This window comes from Procambarus clarkii, chromosome 29 (genome assembly GCF_040958095.1).
Source record: "Procambarus clarkii isolate CNS0578487 chromosome 29, FALCON_Pclarkii_2.0, whole genome shotgun sequence".
Lineage (NCBI taxonomy): Eukaryota > Metazoa > Arthropoda > Malacostraca > Decapoda > Cambaridae > Procambarus > Procambarus clarkii.
In genome coordinates, this window is record NC_091178.1 from 4,927,186 (window position 1) to 4,946,149 (window position 18,964).

The 18,964-nt window shown below is 37.3% G+C and overlaps 1 protein-coding gene across 4 annotated transcripts in view; it reads right to left on the reverse strand.

The window, feature by feature from the left end:
* The window catches only part of LOC123764954 (uncharacterized), a 196,835-nt gene that overhangs the window by 21,081 nt on the left and 156,790 nt on the right, over positions 1 to 18,964 (reverse strand). The window lies entirely within an intron of this gene.

The window sequence follows — 18,964 nt, forward strand, 5'->3', positions numbered from 1 at the left end:
AAGAGATGGTTGGGTTGACTGCAACCAAATGCCCTTCAAGAAGACCTGGACAAAATAAGTATATGGATCACCACTTGGGAAATGGAATTTAATGTGAATAAATGCCATGTTATGGAATGTGGAATAGGAGAATATAGACACCACACAACCTATAAATTATGTGAGAAATCATTAAAGAATTCTGATAAAGAAAGAGATCTAGGGGTGGTTCTAGATAGAAAACTATCACCTGAGAACCACATGAAGAACGTTGTGCGAGGAGCCTATGCCACACTTTCTAACTTCAGAATTGCTTTTAAATACATGGATGGCGAAATACTAAAGAAATTGTTCACGATTTTTGTTAGGCCAACGCTAGAATATGCAGCGGTTTTGTGGTGCCCATATCTTAAGAAGCACATCAACAAACTGGAAAAGGTGCAATACATGCTACTTAGTGGCTCCCAGAACTGAAGGGCAAGAGCTACGAGGAGAGGTTAGTGGCATTAAATATGCCAAAATTAGAAGACAGAAGAAAAAAAGGTGATATGATCACTACGTACAAAATAGTAACAGGAATTGATAAAATTGATAGGGAAGATTTCCTGAGACCTGGAACTTCAAGAACAAGAGGTCATAGATTTAAACTAACTAAACAAAGATGCCGAAGAAATATTAGAAAATTCACTTTCGCAAACAGAGTGGTAGACGGTTGGAACAAGTTAAGTGAGAAGGTGGTGGAGGCCAAGACCGTCAGTAGTTTCAAAGCGTTATATGACAGAGTGCTGGGAAGACGGGACACCACGAGCATCCTGTAACTACATTTAGGTAATTACACACACACGCGCGCGCGCGTACGTTAATGTTGCTGTTGATTCCAATATATAATTTATATGGTAAATATGAGAGGTCTCAGTTCCCTCGCTGCAAAGTCTCTTCAGTATAACGTGACAAACGTAGTTACATAGGTAACATATCTAACGCTAGTTAAGCTTTTGTCTGGACCTGATGGACACGTTACTTGTGCGCCACGCTCTGTGTGACATTCGTTGTTAGCTGTGACTTCTGGCCAGGGGAAGAAAACGTTACTTGATAACAGACTGTATCCAGCAGTGTCCCTAACTTCCTCACCTGTGGTAACACATCACCTCCAGCAGTGTCTCTAACTTCCTCACCTGTGGTAACACATCACCTCCTGCAGTGTCTCTAACTTCCTCACCTGTGAGTGTATTTCACCTGAGAGAGACCTTAACCTCTCTACCTGCGCTGGGACTTTATCAGCGGCATTTCCTGCAGCCTGACCTGAGGGCAGGTTCCACGTCCTACAGGGATCACTTCCTTGCCGCGCTTGGCAGCTTCTCGCATTGTCATTTCTGCAATTAGACCGCTAACTGATTTTGTTAAGGTTAAATTCAGAGAAGATAGCAATGCGAATCTGTTATTAAAAATCTAGAATTATTACTGTGTGCATATTTTAGCGTTATTGTTTATGTAAATGGTCACATTGAATATAATTTATTACGAAATATCTAACCAAATATCTAGATCATTGGCTACGGTTTCATTGCCACTTAGGGGCTATTCATGCCCGTGCCATCTCTGGGGTGGCTTAATCTTTATCAAGCAATCAACGGTTTGGTAATGCGTTCGTTCTCTATTGCATTCCTTCAATGTCATTTTGTTTCGCTTATTTTAAATCTGACCTTGATGCTTTGAGGTGGAATCTTCTTCTATACGTTCATAAAGGCAATCGGTTGTTGTGAAACACTCTGAACAAGTATATGAACATGTGTATGTATAACATGTAGTTATGTAAAACTGCGAATATATGTTAACTTGTTATATCTGTAACCAAACATCTTGCACAGTGTATGGAGCCATTACATCATCTGGTAGCTCCCTCGCTCCACACCGTCAACGAACTATTGCGCCTGTGTTCGAGGCTCGAGCCCTGATCAGGGAAATTCGACTGTTCCCTCGGCATGAATTGGGGAAATGGTTGTAAGCCGAATGACGGTTCGGGCTCCAATTATTATTATTAACATCTTTATTGACAAAATTAATTACAATTTTGCCTAATCTGAGGATTTTGATAGTTTCTCTTTATCCTCACTTTAATAAGACTATTAGGATATGGCTTAAGATGAGCTGGGAGGAAGAAAAGGCTCCAAACATGCTAACAGGGGTCCAAAGTGGTCTATTGTACCTACTTACTCGTGAAGATGAAAATATGTGAAAACGAAACACCCACGATTACTGTATTGTCTGTAGTTTGTGCTCTTATCCTACAGTTGAAGCTGCCTCATAATGCCTCTTCTATCATACAGTTGAAGTTGAATCACACTGCCTCTCCTATCCTACAGTTAAAGCTACCTCACATTCTCTCTCCTATCATACAGTTGAAGCTGCCTCATAATGCCTCTTCTATCATACAGTTGAAGTTGAATCACACTGCCTCTCCTATCCTACAGTTAAAGCTACCTCACATTCTCTCTCCTATCATACAGTTGAAGCTGCCTCACTCCAACCAACTACAAGTAAATTGAAGAACTTACAAATTTCGTGAAATATTTGAAATTTATACAAACGACAGATGATAACAAGTTTCCTCTCTTTGACACCTCCCCCCCCCCCCTTCCGTACCTTCCTCGGGGCCACGTCTTGAACGTGATGGGGTGGTGGGAAAGGAATAGATGATAAGAAGGGAGGGAGTGATGGGAAAGGAAGGGGATAGAGGGGTGGATTCTGAGAAGGAAGTGATGGGAAAGGAAGGAGGGTAGGGGGTGGTTGGTTAGAAGGGAAGGACTAGTGGGAAGGGAATGGGTGGTGGGGAGGGAATGGATGGTGAGAAGGGCATGAGAAGGGAGGGAAATATAAAATCTTACTATCCTTTCCTGTGTCAACTGTCTGAAATATACTGGAAATAATAAGAGCAAATATGTACCGCACAAGTGGCCTTAAGAAAAACCATGTTGAGAGTCCTATGTTTCTAAAGATGGAAACGAATGGCTTTTGTGATTATTGAGTCAAGCAATTTTCACACAATAAGGGTCAAGCTAATTGGACGATCGTTCAATACAAGTGATTTTTTACCCTTCTTAAAAATAAAAAAATCATTTGCAATCTATCATGCATCGAGTATATACTCTGCTATATTTATTTTATTTTTAATTTATTTATTCTTATATACAAGAGTTCTTACATTCTTGTAAAGCCACTAGCATGCATAGCATTTCAGGCAGGTCCTTAATCTTAATTTTCCTCGGAATATAACCCACCAAATTGTTTAACAACCAGGTACCTATTCACTACTGGGTGAACAGAAACTACAGTTAAGGACTGGTGCCCAGTCAATCCTCCCCGGCCAGGATACAAACAAAGGCCAAAACGCCCGCGAAGTGCCGGGCGAGTGCTTTTACCACTGTGCCATGGGACTGTTCTACATGTGGTCCCCGGTAGTATATATGTAGGATATATAAATGTTTAATTACACATACAAGATGAGGGCTTACTAAGCCATTCTTTTCATTCTTTATGAACCCTGGCAGGTACCATGTTAGGTTTGTTTAAATTTGTTCTGTTAGATTAAGGACCTGCCTGAAACGCTGCACGTACTAGTGGCTTTACAAGAATGTAAATTACCATGCTATGTATTCTCACAAACCCTATGTACCTTCGTGTATATAAATAAATAAAAATAAAATAAAATAAAATAAATAAAATGTTTTACACTTCTCCCCAAGTAATGACTAAACTTTTCTTCACCACCACCTACATAGATCTGTTCAGTTGCAGGCATAATATCAAATTCTTCTCTAGTAAATATATACAGAGATACAGAACAGTATTGGTTTAGCACTTTATTGGAGTCACAAATAGAGATCTTCTTTTGCTCGATGACCATTTGAATGCTGATTATTGAAATCACATGGACTTTAGTTATCATTGAGTAATGGCTTTTAACATCTTTCACACTATGGCGCAGTGATAATACACTCGCCGCATACTTCACAAGCAATTTCGACTAGGTTTATATCCCGGCCAGGAAAGATTGACTAGGCGCCAATCCTTAACTGTTCACATCTGTTCAACTAGCAGTAAATGGATACCTGGCTGTTAACTGAGTGGCTGGTGGTATTGCAGGGGGGGAAAAGTTAGTGGGTAAGGAAGGAAAAGCTCTCAGCCTGTTAACAGGGGTCAGAAGTCATCTGCTTCTATACCCACCTTTCTGTAAACAAAAACAATAAAAATAAAATGAGTCTTCCTGGTGGGTTGAATGTGAGTTAACATTCTTTTTTGTTCTGAAACCAGGTGCAGTAAATACAGTACTTTTACCCTTACAACCAAGGTCTGCCCCATTATTCTGACTGAGCCTGAGCAGCCAAGTTCTGTTCCATTGAATGGCTTACAACTGCAGACAATTCTTTTGAAATGGGTAATGTTAGGAATATAATATACAGTTTATTCTATGAAACAATTTACTTTGATAAATAGAAATGCCCCTCTCCTTTTCCATGATTTTCTTAAATTTCATGTGACACTCATTTTCATAGTCTACAAAAGCCCACCTACATAAATAATATCTCGCACTCACTTTCTTCATTATAACAGTACAAAAAATTAGAATAGGGATTGGATTCTTTCTCAAGTATATTATGAGTTTGAATCCCGTTGCTCCTGGAGACTTTAGCACAATTCACCACTAATTCAATCCCAGGATTTAAATACCCTACAAATTGTACTGTATTAAGGGGAGCAGAAAGAGCAACAAGGACTACTAATAGTGATCAGAATGAAGGTTCATTCTTTCAACAGAACCGCAGGTAGCATCTCCAGGTCTGGATGCCTCGGCAAAAAAATGTAACATAACTCGTTTTACAATTTGGATTATGTGACGACTTATACTGAATTTTGTAACTAGCTCATCAAGATTGTAACTTGCTTAGCTAAATGAATTGTGGGGTTCAGTCCCTGAGCCCATTATGTGGTTCTGTAACCCTTTCCACTACTGCCCACAAGATGGGTATGGGGTGCATAATAAATGAACTAAACTAACTAAACAATTTATAGTAAAGTACTGCCCAAGTTGAGTGAACATTTTCCCACTCCCAAAAATATGTGATTATCAAAACTAGTAATAAAAGATGTGATTTGATAGAAATAACTTAAGTGATGAGTCGATCATTCAGATTTCACCACGTTTCCTTCTGGAGTCTGGGTTTCGTTTTATCAAGAAATAAATCCTGGTGGTAGATACGATTAATAATTTAGGGGGATCTGTTACAGAAAATGGAAGTCCAGATTTTGGTGATTCCACTATACCCACAGTTTTGTCACTATTTGAAAAAAAAAAAAAAATTGATTTTCTTGTTGAGTTTGCTTACTTGCTCCTTATATTTCTAATGTATAAAAAAGGGCCTATATATTTTTACATTAATCATTACAGTATATAATTACCAATGGTAATAGAGTTCTAAATATGAATAAAGCATTGTACTGGCACTGCGTACTCTGCAAATTTTGATACAATTGTTAAAAGATGTAAACACTATTTTTTTCTGGGCATTTCATAAATCTTATTAGGAGTGAACAACTATTTTTCATCAGGCAAATGCTACCCACCTATCACAGCGAAAGGGTTCAAAAGAGGGGTAAATGGTTCTGTGCAATATTTATTGAAGTACAGTATTATTTAGAAGAATAACTGAGCATGCCCTTTCTTCTTTACCTGTGTTTTAACTTACCTGGTAAGAGGCGGTCCGAGGCTCTACACCGGCCCCCGGTGTCATGACTGTGGCTGCTCACTCAAAATTTGTTAGGAGAGCTTTTTAGCGCTTTAAGAGGTACACTGTATATAATTATTAAATTTTATCTTGAGGTATTAATTTGATGCTAAACTATCCATATTACCTTTAGTTTTGAGTCACCTCAACAGCTAAATACAATGAAACTTTATAGTTACAATAAACTGTTTTAATATGACAAAATGTAATTTTACCAACTAAATGAATCAATTCTTTTTATCAGGTGACTCATAACTTGAAAAATAATTTAAATTTTTGGAAGAGTAAAAAATGTCACAGGAATTTTTTTTAGAAACTCTCCAATCACAAGAGATCAGAAAAGGGTAGGTCAAGACAGGTCATGTCAACACTGAGGTCAAACTTGGAGGGGTGAAATTAAATCACTAACAAAAAAAAAAGCATTCTCTGGTTAAGGGTTAATAAAAATACATCTACAGCATAGCACAACTTTATTACCTAGGGTCAAGTGAGCTAGAGGGACTACGTACAGAGGGGGGGTTGTCGTCAAACATTACACAATGGTGAAAAAACTTCGCTAGCTGTAGCCAAACATAAACAAAATTGGTACTAAAATGTACATACAACATGCAAGCATTCAGATTTATCACTAAACATCATTCATTGGTGCTTACTATAAACACCATTTGTGTGTGTGTGTGTATAGCAAACCCCATTCATATGCATCACTACAGTATAAACACCATTCAAAGGTGAACAGAAAAATCCACAGGTTCTAATAAACATTGAGCTACAGAACATTCTAAACATTAAGAATTTGAACAATAATTATAATACAGTACTGTATATAGGATTTACACTGACATTTAAGGAACAAGTGTGGCTGTTGCATGGGCATCCTACTTCTGCTTTTTCTAACACACAAATACATTCTTCTACAATTACCTAGAAAATACATGAGCAAAAAAATACTTACATAGAAAATAGAGCTTCTATTCTAACTACTTTCAGGGGAAGCACAAAATTTACACATCTTGCAATTCTAATGGACCCTTAACGCAAATCAATTCATGACCGCTGAAAAACAAAATCTGGCATATACATAGTGGATTTTTTGTGAAGCTTTATTTTTAACCTAAAAAGTGAGGCAGGTCTGAAAAGGTTTAGTAATGTTTATCCATTATTATGTAGCAACACTATAACGTGTACAATGGTCCGCATTAAACGCAAAGCCTGCAAAACACGTAAGATACAGTTCTGGGCTCAAATAAAGCCTGCAAAACATGTAACAATACAGTTCTGGGCTCAAATAAAGCCTGCAAAATGTGTAACAATACACTTCTGGGCTCAAATAAAGCCTGTAAAATGTGTAACAATACAGTTCTGGGCTCAAATAAAGCCTGCAAAATGTGTAACAATACACTTCTGGGCTCAAATAAAGCCTGCAAAATGTGTAACAATACAGTTCTGGGCTCAAATAATGCCTGCAAACTGTGTAATAATATAGTTCTGGCCTCAAATAAAAGCACCAAAAGAATGGGGAAAGATTACTAAGTGGAAATTCAGATGTTATTCTATTCTAAATATATTAGGGTCATTTATTTTAATTTAAAAGTTAATGTGTGATATTTGTACTGAACTTCAGAATCTGGTAATCACAAATATACCACTCAATAAGCCTATGACCATATCTCGTTCCATCTCCTCTTCCATAAGCTCTCCCATCTCCTCTTCCATAAGCTCTCCCATCTCCTCTTCCATAAGCTCTCCCATCTCCTCTTCCATAAGCTCTCCCATCTCCTCTTCCATAAGCTCTCCCATCTCCTCTTCCATAAGTTCTCCCAAAACCCCTCCCATCTCCTCTTCCATATCCCCATCTGTATCCTCTCCCATATCCCCCTTCCAAGGCACATCTTGCACATAAGAATACTAAGACAGATCAAATATATTACTATGAACGTACAGTACCATGTGATGTGATTCAGATACTGTGGAATTTACAGAGACCAGTATGGATATACAGTTTGGTGGATTCCTCCTCAAAATAGGATGCAGAGTTCTGAATCCCTCTTGCACAACCAATTATCCATTATTTCTAATCCTAGACATTTTTTATCACTATTTATTTTTTGTATTAGAACAAATGACAAAATATGCACAATGACATTTGTGCATATTATCTTTTGATAGAAACTTCATATGGAAAATTTAAATTTTTAACATAAAAATTAATATTTTGCAGATTTTTGTTTATTGTCGTGCACACCCAGTCTAGCAGGAATTTATGACTTATCTGAACTTCGTTCATATTGCACTCGATTACAACTGCCTCGAATTCTTACGATTGTATTCTATTTATCATTAGACTGGGTTCCATTGGAGAAAAAAATCCACAACAGTTTACATTTAATATGAGCATCAATCTCATTTGGCAAAATCAGTAAAAAGAGTTCAGTAGTGCTCAGGAAATAAAACTTTGAGGCAGCTTTGTGTACGGTAGGTACGAAAATGATCTTACGTGAAACAGAGAGATAATCTTAAATAAATTATGCCCAGTAGTGTTGTTCTGTGCACACTCAGGACTCCACCACTTGAGAAGGTGGTGGAGACCAAAACCGTCAGTAATTTCAAAGCGTTATACTGTATGACAAAAAGTGCTGGGAAGACAGGACACTAAGAGTGTAGCTCTCATCCCGTAACTACACCTAGGTAATTAAACTTGGGTAACTACTTGCTGCTATTCCTGGTACAACTGTCCTGACAAAATTACCCCCATGTGAAACTGTAACCTTTTACTGAAGTAGGGGTTTGATACAGTCGGTGGTGCACTTTATTCCTTTTACTTTGAGTAATGATGTACTTTAATTTAAAAAAGGATTGATTAAAAAATCTCTACCAATATTGAATGGCTTTTAAGGGCTCACTTGAGTTTCACTGGGCTAGTCAAAACAAAATATGCAACATTGCCTAATGTTAACAATAATTCTCATTCCATGAACACTGTAGTGGTTTGCTTTATTGTACAGTACATTATTAAGCATGCATTATCATCAATCACACTATGATAATCCTTTACAGCAGTGCAACAGGGATAACCAGCCCAATCCCCCCCTAGTTTCCAGACACCCACCCCATGCATTTGGGCTGGACAGTAAACCGATGGTCTTGCTTTGTGCAGGTCGACATTCAATCCCCGACCGTCCAAGTGGCTGGGCACCATTCCTTTTCCCCCGTCCCATCCCAAATCCTTTTCCTGATCCCTTCCAAGTGCTATATAGTCATAATGGCTTGGCACATTCCCCCTAATAATCCCTCCCTCTCCCCACCACCCCATGCTTTACCACACCAAAATTCACGTCAGAGATTAACAAGGGAAAATTAAGCATTTCTACAGACTAGGTAGGTTTCAGAGAGGAAGAAGTTGACCAGTAAAATTTATTAATATGAACAGCAACCCAGTTAAGTATATACTGGCTGAGAACAGATATTTAAGAAATTTTGAAAAGTACCATGCAGTGTTTATTAGACAGGACATGTCTACGGAGGAAAGGGAGGCAGCAAAGAGAATCAGATAGGACAAGCAAATGAGAAATGTAAGGAGACCAGAAAATGACAAAAACAGGTTACAGGACAAAGCAATGGGGAAAAGAGATTTTCCCCATTGGGAAACAAAAATTTCTGGAAACAGAGTACGATACAGGGAAACTGTGGGGTAGACCAACTTAACAAGAAAACAGAATACTACAGAAGGGAATAGGAGGGCTGCCCAGCCTAGCAAGGCATTTACACAAACAAATTGTTAAGAAGAACTGGTTCACCATTTTCCCCTCTCCCCTATCAGATATGGAAATGTAGCCACATAAACAAATACTCCTTGGAGAAACAAAAGTATTCCAATTGGTATGAGTAGTGACATAAAAGCAATATACTAATTGCTAATACAGGAATAGAGTTACAGGAAAGTGCGGTGCAAGTACAACTGCTCTTGATCACAATAATGGAAAATACTGACTAGTGATATAGGAAATGCAATCTTCCCAAGAGGATATTAAGTAATAGGGAGAGATAGGGTGCACAGAGGGAGGGGGGGTTATATCGTGTAGCTTTGTTGTTACAGCTACACTGGAGCTTTGAAGTACTAAAAATAGCAGAGGGAACTGACCAGCAAGAGTATATACTAAAAATAGCAGTGTTGGGGGGCATGATTTATAATGACTGATTTAAGAATAAGCTGATACTAAGCATGATAATAATGACCGATACTAAGAATAGCAGTAGTGGTGGCAGTGATTTATAATCCCTACCAAACAATAGAAGGCCTAGGAAAGAACACACGACAGATGCAATGAGAATTGTCAGTGGTGATGGAAAAAGCAGCAACAGTTTAAAGGGTAAAAAGAGCTAAAATTCTAATACAGTACTTGGAGACTTCAGCCACAGTGACATAGACTGGATAAATAAGGATCCCCACAGGGAAAATGAGACAGAGAACAAAATTGGTAGACATGACAGACATGGCATCTGTTGAAGCAGCAAGTCACAGAACCAACAAGAATAAGAGCAAACAATCTATCACATACACTATACTTGGTGTTTTCCCAAAATGAGGCAGATGTTGAAAAAATAGAATATGAAATGCCTCTAGGAGTTAGTGACCACTGCATTGTCATTCTTGGATACATTGTGGAGCTGAAGGAATTGGTTACACAAAGAAGCCCATTGAAGAAGAAATGAGATTACAGATGCGAGGACTAAAAGAGGATGAAAGACTTTCCGCAGGAAATCCAATGGGAAAGAGAAATGGAAGGGAAGACAGCAAACTAGATGATGGAATTCATTTCATACCACTCAAGAAGGAGGTGGATGAAAACAGTAAAGTAAACTCCTGGTTCAATAGGCAATGAAGGAAACTAGAGAAAAGACAAAAAAAAAGCCTGGGAAAAGTACAGAGAACTGGAAACATAGAACAACAGACACTAAAAAGGACAAGGAATGGATACACCTGTATTAGGAGAGAAGCTGAGAGGAAATTCGAAAAAGATATTGCTGCAAAAGCTAAGGAACAATTAAAGCTGTCCTATAGCCATATAAGGAGAAAAACAACAGTGTAGGACCCCATACTCAGTTTGAAGAAACAAGGAATGCACTTAGAGAGCTTCATACTTACATAGGGAGGTACGCAAGGAACTTAATGAAAGATTTCAAGAGGTCTTTACATTAGAACCAGAGTAAAGACCAAGATTACAAGATAAAAAGCCAGAGGAAATACTGGCTGGCATTATAGTCATTGTGGAAGAGGTAAAGAAAATCCTGGGGAAAAATTAGATGTGACTAAATCAGTGGGGCCAGACCTAATCTCACCATGGCTGATGAAGGAAGCTGTGGAAGTACTCTGCCACCTGTTGTCTAAAACTTTTAATAAAATGCTTGAGACTGGAATTCTCAAAGCTGTCTGGAAAAAGGCAAATGCAGTCCAAATATTCAAAAAAGTGGATAGAAAGGCACCATTAAACTACAGACCAGTGTCATTGACATGTATTCCATGTAAAGTGCTGGAGAAAGTAATATGGTCGAGAATAGTGGAGCATCTTGAGAGGATAGAATTTGTTACAAAAAATCAGCATAGATTCAGAAATGGAAAATTGTTTCTGGCAAACTTCATTCAGTTTTAAGACAGGATTACTAAAATAAGACAAGAAAAGGAAGGCTGGGTAGATTATATTTTTCTAGACTGTTCAATGGCATTTGACACTGATCCCGATGAAAGACTGTTGTACAAGATGGAGAACCAGGCTGGAATAACTGGGAAAACACTGAACAGGTTAAAGGAGTATGTGAATGGCAGAATGCAAAGACTCACAGTCCAAGAAGAAGTTTCAAGCTGAAGGAATGTAACAAGTGGTGTCCCACACGGCTCTGGCCTGGGGCTACTGCTGTTCCTAATTTATGTGAACGATCTACCCGAGGATGTGAGCTCACACATGTCAATGTTTGCAGATGATGCAAAACTGATGAGGAATGTGAAAACAGATGAGAACTGCAGAAGGTTAGTCAAAGATACTTACACCTTTACATACTCCAGAAGTGGTTAGACAAATAGTTGCTAGAATTCAGTTCCTACAAGTGTAAGGTAATGAGGATAAGAAATGGAAGAGAGGAGACCAGAAGGCATCTACACTATATTGGGACGGCAGCTACAGGAATCGGAAAGAAGAACCAGGGAGTGGGTATAATTCCGACACTCAAACCAGAGGCACTCATAAACAGGATAACATCAGCAGCATATGGAATGCTGGCCAATATAAGAACATTGCTTAGGAACCTGGAGCCAGATTCATGAAGCAGTTACACAAGCACTTACAAACCTGTACATCTTTTCTCAATCTTTGGCAGCTTTCTTTACAATTATTAAACAGTTAATGAGATCGGAAGCACCAGGAGGCTGTTTATAGCAATAACAACAGTTGATTGGGAAGTTTTCATGCTTGTAAACTGTTTAATAAATGTAACCAAAGCCATCAAAGATCGAGGAAAGATATACACGTTCGTAAGTACTTGCCTAACTGCTTCGTGAATCTGGGTCCTGAATCAGAACTCTTTCAAAGCAATCTACAAAACATTTGTTCGACTAATACTGGAATATGCACCACCAGTATGGAATCTGCACCTTGTGAAACATAAAACCAAAATTGAAAAAGTACAAAGGTTTGCAACAAGTTTAGTGCCAGAGCTAAGAGATCTAATCTACGAAGATAGGTTAATGGAACTATATCTCATAACATTAGAGGATAGAATGAACAGAGGGGATTTGATAATAACTTACAAGATACTGAGGGGAATAGAGCAGGTGGACAAGGACTGCCTCTTCAGATTGAGAGAAAGCAGGACAAGAGGACACAGGTGGAAGCTAGAAGCACAAATGACCGGAAGTGATGTAAGAAAGTTCTCGTACCCTGTACAGGTAGTTAACAAGTCGAATGCTCTAAAAGAGGAAGTTGTGGAAGCCACCTCCATCCACAACTTTAAGGCCCAATTCGACAAAGAATTTGAAAATTCTATGTAGTTAAGCTGAAATGCAACAAGTAAAAGGCTAGCAGGTAGGGCATAAAGAGCTAGACCTCACTCCCCCATAGACACTCATTGGTAAGTACCTTTCATACTCATGACAAACCTGCCACCTCCTTACCACACCTCATCCAACATTATACTGTACTATACATCCAATACCTTTGTTCCATGCCTACACATGTAACTCCATACCATGCCAGTCCATCCATACCTACACTGCAAACATCTGCACCTATGTACACCACCACCACTATGCCAGTACCTCTACAGTTGCACCTCTGCACAACATGCACATCTGTACTATACAGATATATCCACATTTGTACCTCTGTACAACATCAACATGTGTACTACGCTTGTACCTCCACAGGCACATCTGTACCCTATTCACTGTTCTTAGTGATTGTTTTACCATATACATTTGATACCAAGCCCTCCAGTGGTTTTTAACTCTGTGATACAGTAGCTGAACTACATCAATTAACTCCTTATAGAACACAGTGAAATATGGTTTGTTCTAAGGCACTGAAGAAATGGAGTTTGAAGTGCTTTTAGTTGATTAATGACCTTAATCTTCAATGTACTGGTAGTTTTTTGAATGAGCTAAAAGAGAACTTGATACTTAGACGAAAGAGATGTCAATGCCCAACTTTAAAATCCAAAATGCAAGACAATACCTTTTGTAGAATTAGAAAAGGCATCACAGTAGAATATGCATCTCCCATAACAATTTGTTAAAAGAAATTGTAGGGCTTTGCAAATGGAAGAATTGATAAATATTGTACCTCAAATCCTAAGGTTAATAATTTGTAAATACTGTATAATATATATATATATATATATATATATATATATATATATATATATATATATATATATATATATATATATATATATAATATATATATATATATATATATATATATTATATATATATATATATATATATATATATAATATATATATATATATATATATATATATATATATATATACAGTATATATATATATATATATATATATATATATTATATATATATATATATATATATATATATAATATATATATATATATATATATATATATATATATATATACAGTATATATATATATATATATATATATATATATAGTGTGTAATTACCTAAGATAATGGTACGTGAGTGTGTGTGTGTGTGTATTTACTATTTATGTCTGCGGAATCAAGCCATTAGCTCTTGGATCCCGACTTTCTATGCAATCTATTATCCCTCTATTATATACACTACATATATTTCTCTCTAACACACATGCATATCCCCAGGAAGCAGCCTGTAACAGCTGTCTAACTCCTAGGTACCCATTTACTGCTAGGTAAACAGTTGCATCAGGGTGAAAGAAATTCTGCCCATTTGTTTCTGAATGCACTGGGAATCGAACCTGGGCCATTAAGACTAAGACCCCCAGGTGCTATCCACTCAGCCACAAGGCCTCGTGTGTGTGTGTGTGTGTGTGTGTGTGTGTGTGTATACCTAGTTGTGTTTGCGAGGGTTAAGCTCTGGCTCTTTCGGCCCGCCTCGCAACTGTCAAATATTTTTTTTTTCACACACACACACCACACACACACACACACACACACACACACACACACACACACACACACACACACACACACACACACACACACACACACACACACACACACAGGAAGCAGCCAGTAACAGCTGTCTAACTCACAGGTACCTATTTACTGCTAAATTTACATTAACATGGGCATCAGGGTGAAAGAAACTATGCCTATTTGTTTCCACCTCCACAGGGGATTGAGCCCGGAACCTCGGGACTACAAATCTGAAGCGCTGTCCACTCAGCTGTCAGGCCCCTACATGTGTGTGTGTGTGTGTGTGTGTGTGTGTGTTTTTCCATAAACCCTTTTTGACAAGATATAATCGTTTGGCAGCATCATCACCATGCATTACCCAGCACAAAACAGCAAGCAGACAAGACTGATACTGGAGCACAAGCAACAACATGTACACAGTTTTGCCTGGTGTTGGTCTCGAGGCATCAACAGTGGGAGCATTAATAATGTCATCACAATATCTTGTGACCAACTAGGAAGTATACTTTAGTCCTAAAAGTTATTCAGGATTAGTGTAAACTCTGTGCATATACAGCAAGAAGTGGGGTTCACTTCTTGGTGTACATGCAGTATCTCTTCATTACAGTGTGCCGAGATGCCAGATCTCGTTGTGAGTAACATATGCGGTATATCAAACTGGGAGCCACAATTATAACCGCCAGCAATGAGCATCACTGTGTATCCTGTCGCCAAGTAAAACTCCCTCCCAAGTTGTAGCCACCTCTCCCAAAATTTTACCACCTCTCTTGAGTATTATTACCTTTGCTCAGTTATAATTATTACTGACAATAACCACCTTCCCCATACTATATTGTATTTAACATTTCTCGGTGGACCACAAACCAGAATATAATATATCCCCAGAATATAACAGCTTTTATGCATTTAACTACTTTTCAGAGTTTAACTGCTTGCTAAACTTATTACTACTCTCAAAGATAAACCCTTCTCTCTCGGTTACATTTTCTTAACCGTAACCAAAATGACTTTCTTTCAATCTTGTATACCCAACTACTGAATAACACTTTCTCATGCATAAATTTTCCCAAGATAAATCTGCCTTCATTCAAGTTTATCCATCCCTCAATATACATTCTTAATCAGATTGCAATTTACCTTCTGCGTATGACCATCTTTCCGATCATAATCATTTCTCTTTAAATATGGCATAACCCAATTTTCTTGAGTATAAAACGTTGCCATAACTATAATCACTTCTCTAGGAGTATACAAAGATATCCACCGAGTATAGTTTACTCTTTCTTTTTTAAACATTAATCAGGGCTCCTAATTACATATACAGTATACTCTCTGATTTGTTACTTCAGAGCCATGTTATTTTCTCTTTCAGTTGAGACATTACATTCTCATTCATCATGCTTTTATGTCCTTTTCAAAAATGTTCAAAGGCACATATTTTACCTAATATAAAAGCTTTTCAAGACCTTCAGAATACCCATTTCAAAATCTTTTAAAGGCACTCAGTTACCCATTTCAAAAAATTTGAAAGACATTCAGTACATCTACAGGTATTTTAAAGACGTCTTAAGGCACTCTGCTCTCCGGGTTCAAAGGCACAATTTAAAACCTGTTCCTTCCACTGAAGAAGCATATTACTGGCAGTTGATAGCAAAAAAAAAATTTGTTTCTAACTTAAACAATACACACTACAAAAGTGAAGCTAGTTTACAATATGTAAAAAGGACTCCACTCTCTTGTGACATGGATGATGTGGGTTTGTGTTGAAGATTTATGTATTTATTTTTTTTATATGTGAAACAGTGACTAGAAATAACACTCATATAACACTAATATAAGATGTTGAACGCGCAAAGCGAGAATTTTTATGAACAGCATTTTGTTCATTATAACTGAATGATCACTTTTATTGAGCAGAAACTGAAAATTAGTTTAGAAAGTGGTGATTGAAGGAATTTTGGCTTTTTATCATTGTTGTTCATCAACATGAACATCAAATGCTATTTTTCGTCCATGAATTCATTGCCCACAAAACTGGTCACTAAGGAAACAGGAAAAATGCTGTGAATTGCATCAACAAAGCACCAAGCAATGGAGAAATGATGCTCAAACTTTGTCTTGAGTTGCAACAAATTTCAGTAACCTTTAAAAGATCATTCTTGATATTTTGCAAACGCGTGCGTGCACGCACATGCACACACGCGTGCACACACGCACACACACATACAGGACAAGAGCTATGAGGAGGGGTTAGAGGCATTAAATATACCAAAACTATAAGATAGAAGAAAAAAGAAGCAATATGATCACTAACTTCAAGATAGTAACAGGAATCGAAAAAATTGATAGTGAAGACTTCATGAGACCTGGAACTTCGAGAACAAGAGGTCATAGATTTAAACTAACTAAACAAAAATGCAGAAGAAATATAAGAAAATTCACTTTTGTAAACTTTTCACTTTAAGTGGTAGACGGTTGGAACAAGTTAGCTGAAAAGGTGGTGGAGGCCAAAACTGTCTGTACTTTCAAAGCGTTATATGACAAAGAGTGCTGGGAAGACGGACACCATGAGCATAGCTCTCATCCTGTAACTACACTTAGGTACAGTAATTACATTTAGGTACAGTAATTACACACACACAAAGAACAAAAGAGGAATTCTTGAAATCTGAAATTTCATAACAAAAGGTCATAGATTCTAGCTCAGGAAACAAAGGTGCCAAAAAATATTAGAAACTTTTCTTTTGAAAATACAGTAGAGTGGTAGATGGTTGGAACAAGTTAAATGAGATGGCGATATATGCCAAAACCGTTGGTAAATTCAGAGTGTTACATGACAAAGAGTACTGTACTAGGAAGACGAGACATCACGAGTGTAGCTCTCATCCTGTAACTACACTCAAGTAATTACACACACACACACACACACACACACACACACACACACACACACACACACACACACACACACACACACACACACACACACACACACACACACACACGTATGTGTACATTTGGTATATGTATTTGTAAATATAATACAATATACACCACTCAGAAACACTCAATATTCTGCCTAGGATCCTTGAGTTATATAACCCAGATGAACTATGGAAAGCCTGCTGCAGACATGGGTAATGCATAGATTAAAACGATAACGAATATCATTTCAATATTTAAACTACTGTATACTCTATAGTAAATATATATTTATATGCATGATATAAGATTTTTGTAACTATTATATTCTCTTATATTTTAAAGCCGAGAGCAGTCGCAAATCGTTTCCTGCATCAACAAGTAAGGCTTCAGTACCACACTACAAAATAGACGCTGTGAACAAGGTGGCTGTAACACTCCACAACACTTGGATTTCTCACCAAAGATCATGGAAGGTTTCAGGACAAGTCTTGAAGCTCTCAAACGTGTTTTTATACGTATAGGCAATATAAAATGGTCCATTGCATGTATGTAGCGTATGCCTATTCAAAATATTCAATGAGTCTTTGATAACATTTGAATTGATTGATGTAACAAGGTTTGCTTGTTTACTTGACTATATATAAACTCCTGAAGAAAACAAATAATTGATAATACTGTACTATAATTTTTAAACCAAACATGGTGTGATGTACTAAACTATCCCTCTGAGTGCTGATTGTTCATATTAAGTATTCAGTTTCAAGTTAAGGATTTGAGAGACCCTTGGGAGCATTGTCCTTGGCCTTTAAAAACTCCTCTGGAAAGTCTTGATACCACAAGAACCTCTCACAGAGGCAGACTAGCTTCCTTCAGAAACAGACTGTCTACACTAAGACTCGCAGGCATGGCCCATGTTAGGCCACATTGCATGTAAATAAGGCTGTAGAGATTATGATTAGATCACAATATATTAGTGTTTTTTATCCGTAATTAATATATACACAATGAGATAAATGAAAATAACCTAAGCATTACTGGTGTGATCAGGAGATCAGTTAAGAAAATTCCATACACATATACCTATGTGTATGAACATATACATATTATATAATCTGTATATACTGTAATATCATATACTGTACATATGTCATATTACTGTTATCACGACCTGAAAGGATTAGACCCTTCTGGTCAATCACATTAAGGCACGTCATGGTACGTTTCTAATTTTACGTGAAAAATATGACTACTGTTCATTCTGCTGATAGCAGATTGCACGTATATTTAAAATACCATTTTGCATTCCTATTATGAGAATCTATTACCAGTGAGGTTTGCGTACAGATATTAATACTGTATACCAACTGGTATACAATTCTTGATATAAGGGTCTTCTATTTTATTTGCTCTCATATCTATACTATGGTCAAATTTTCCAAATTAAGAGCATTAAAAAGTTTCATTCAGCAACTCCAAAAACATGTTTCCAGCACCCCCTACTTTAACTGGAAATCTCTCAAATTAATCCTTAAAAGCATTTGCCATTTACAGCATTAATCGTAAATGTTAATAATTTTTTATTTCTCTAACTCATTCCTTTTTGTACTTTTCCATATAATGTGTAGTTTA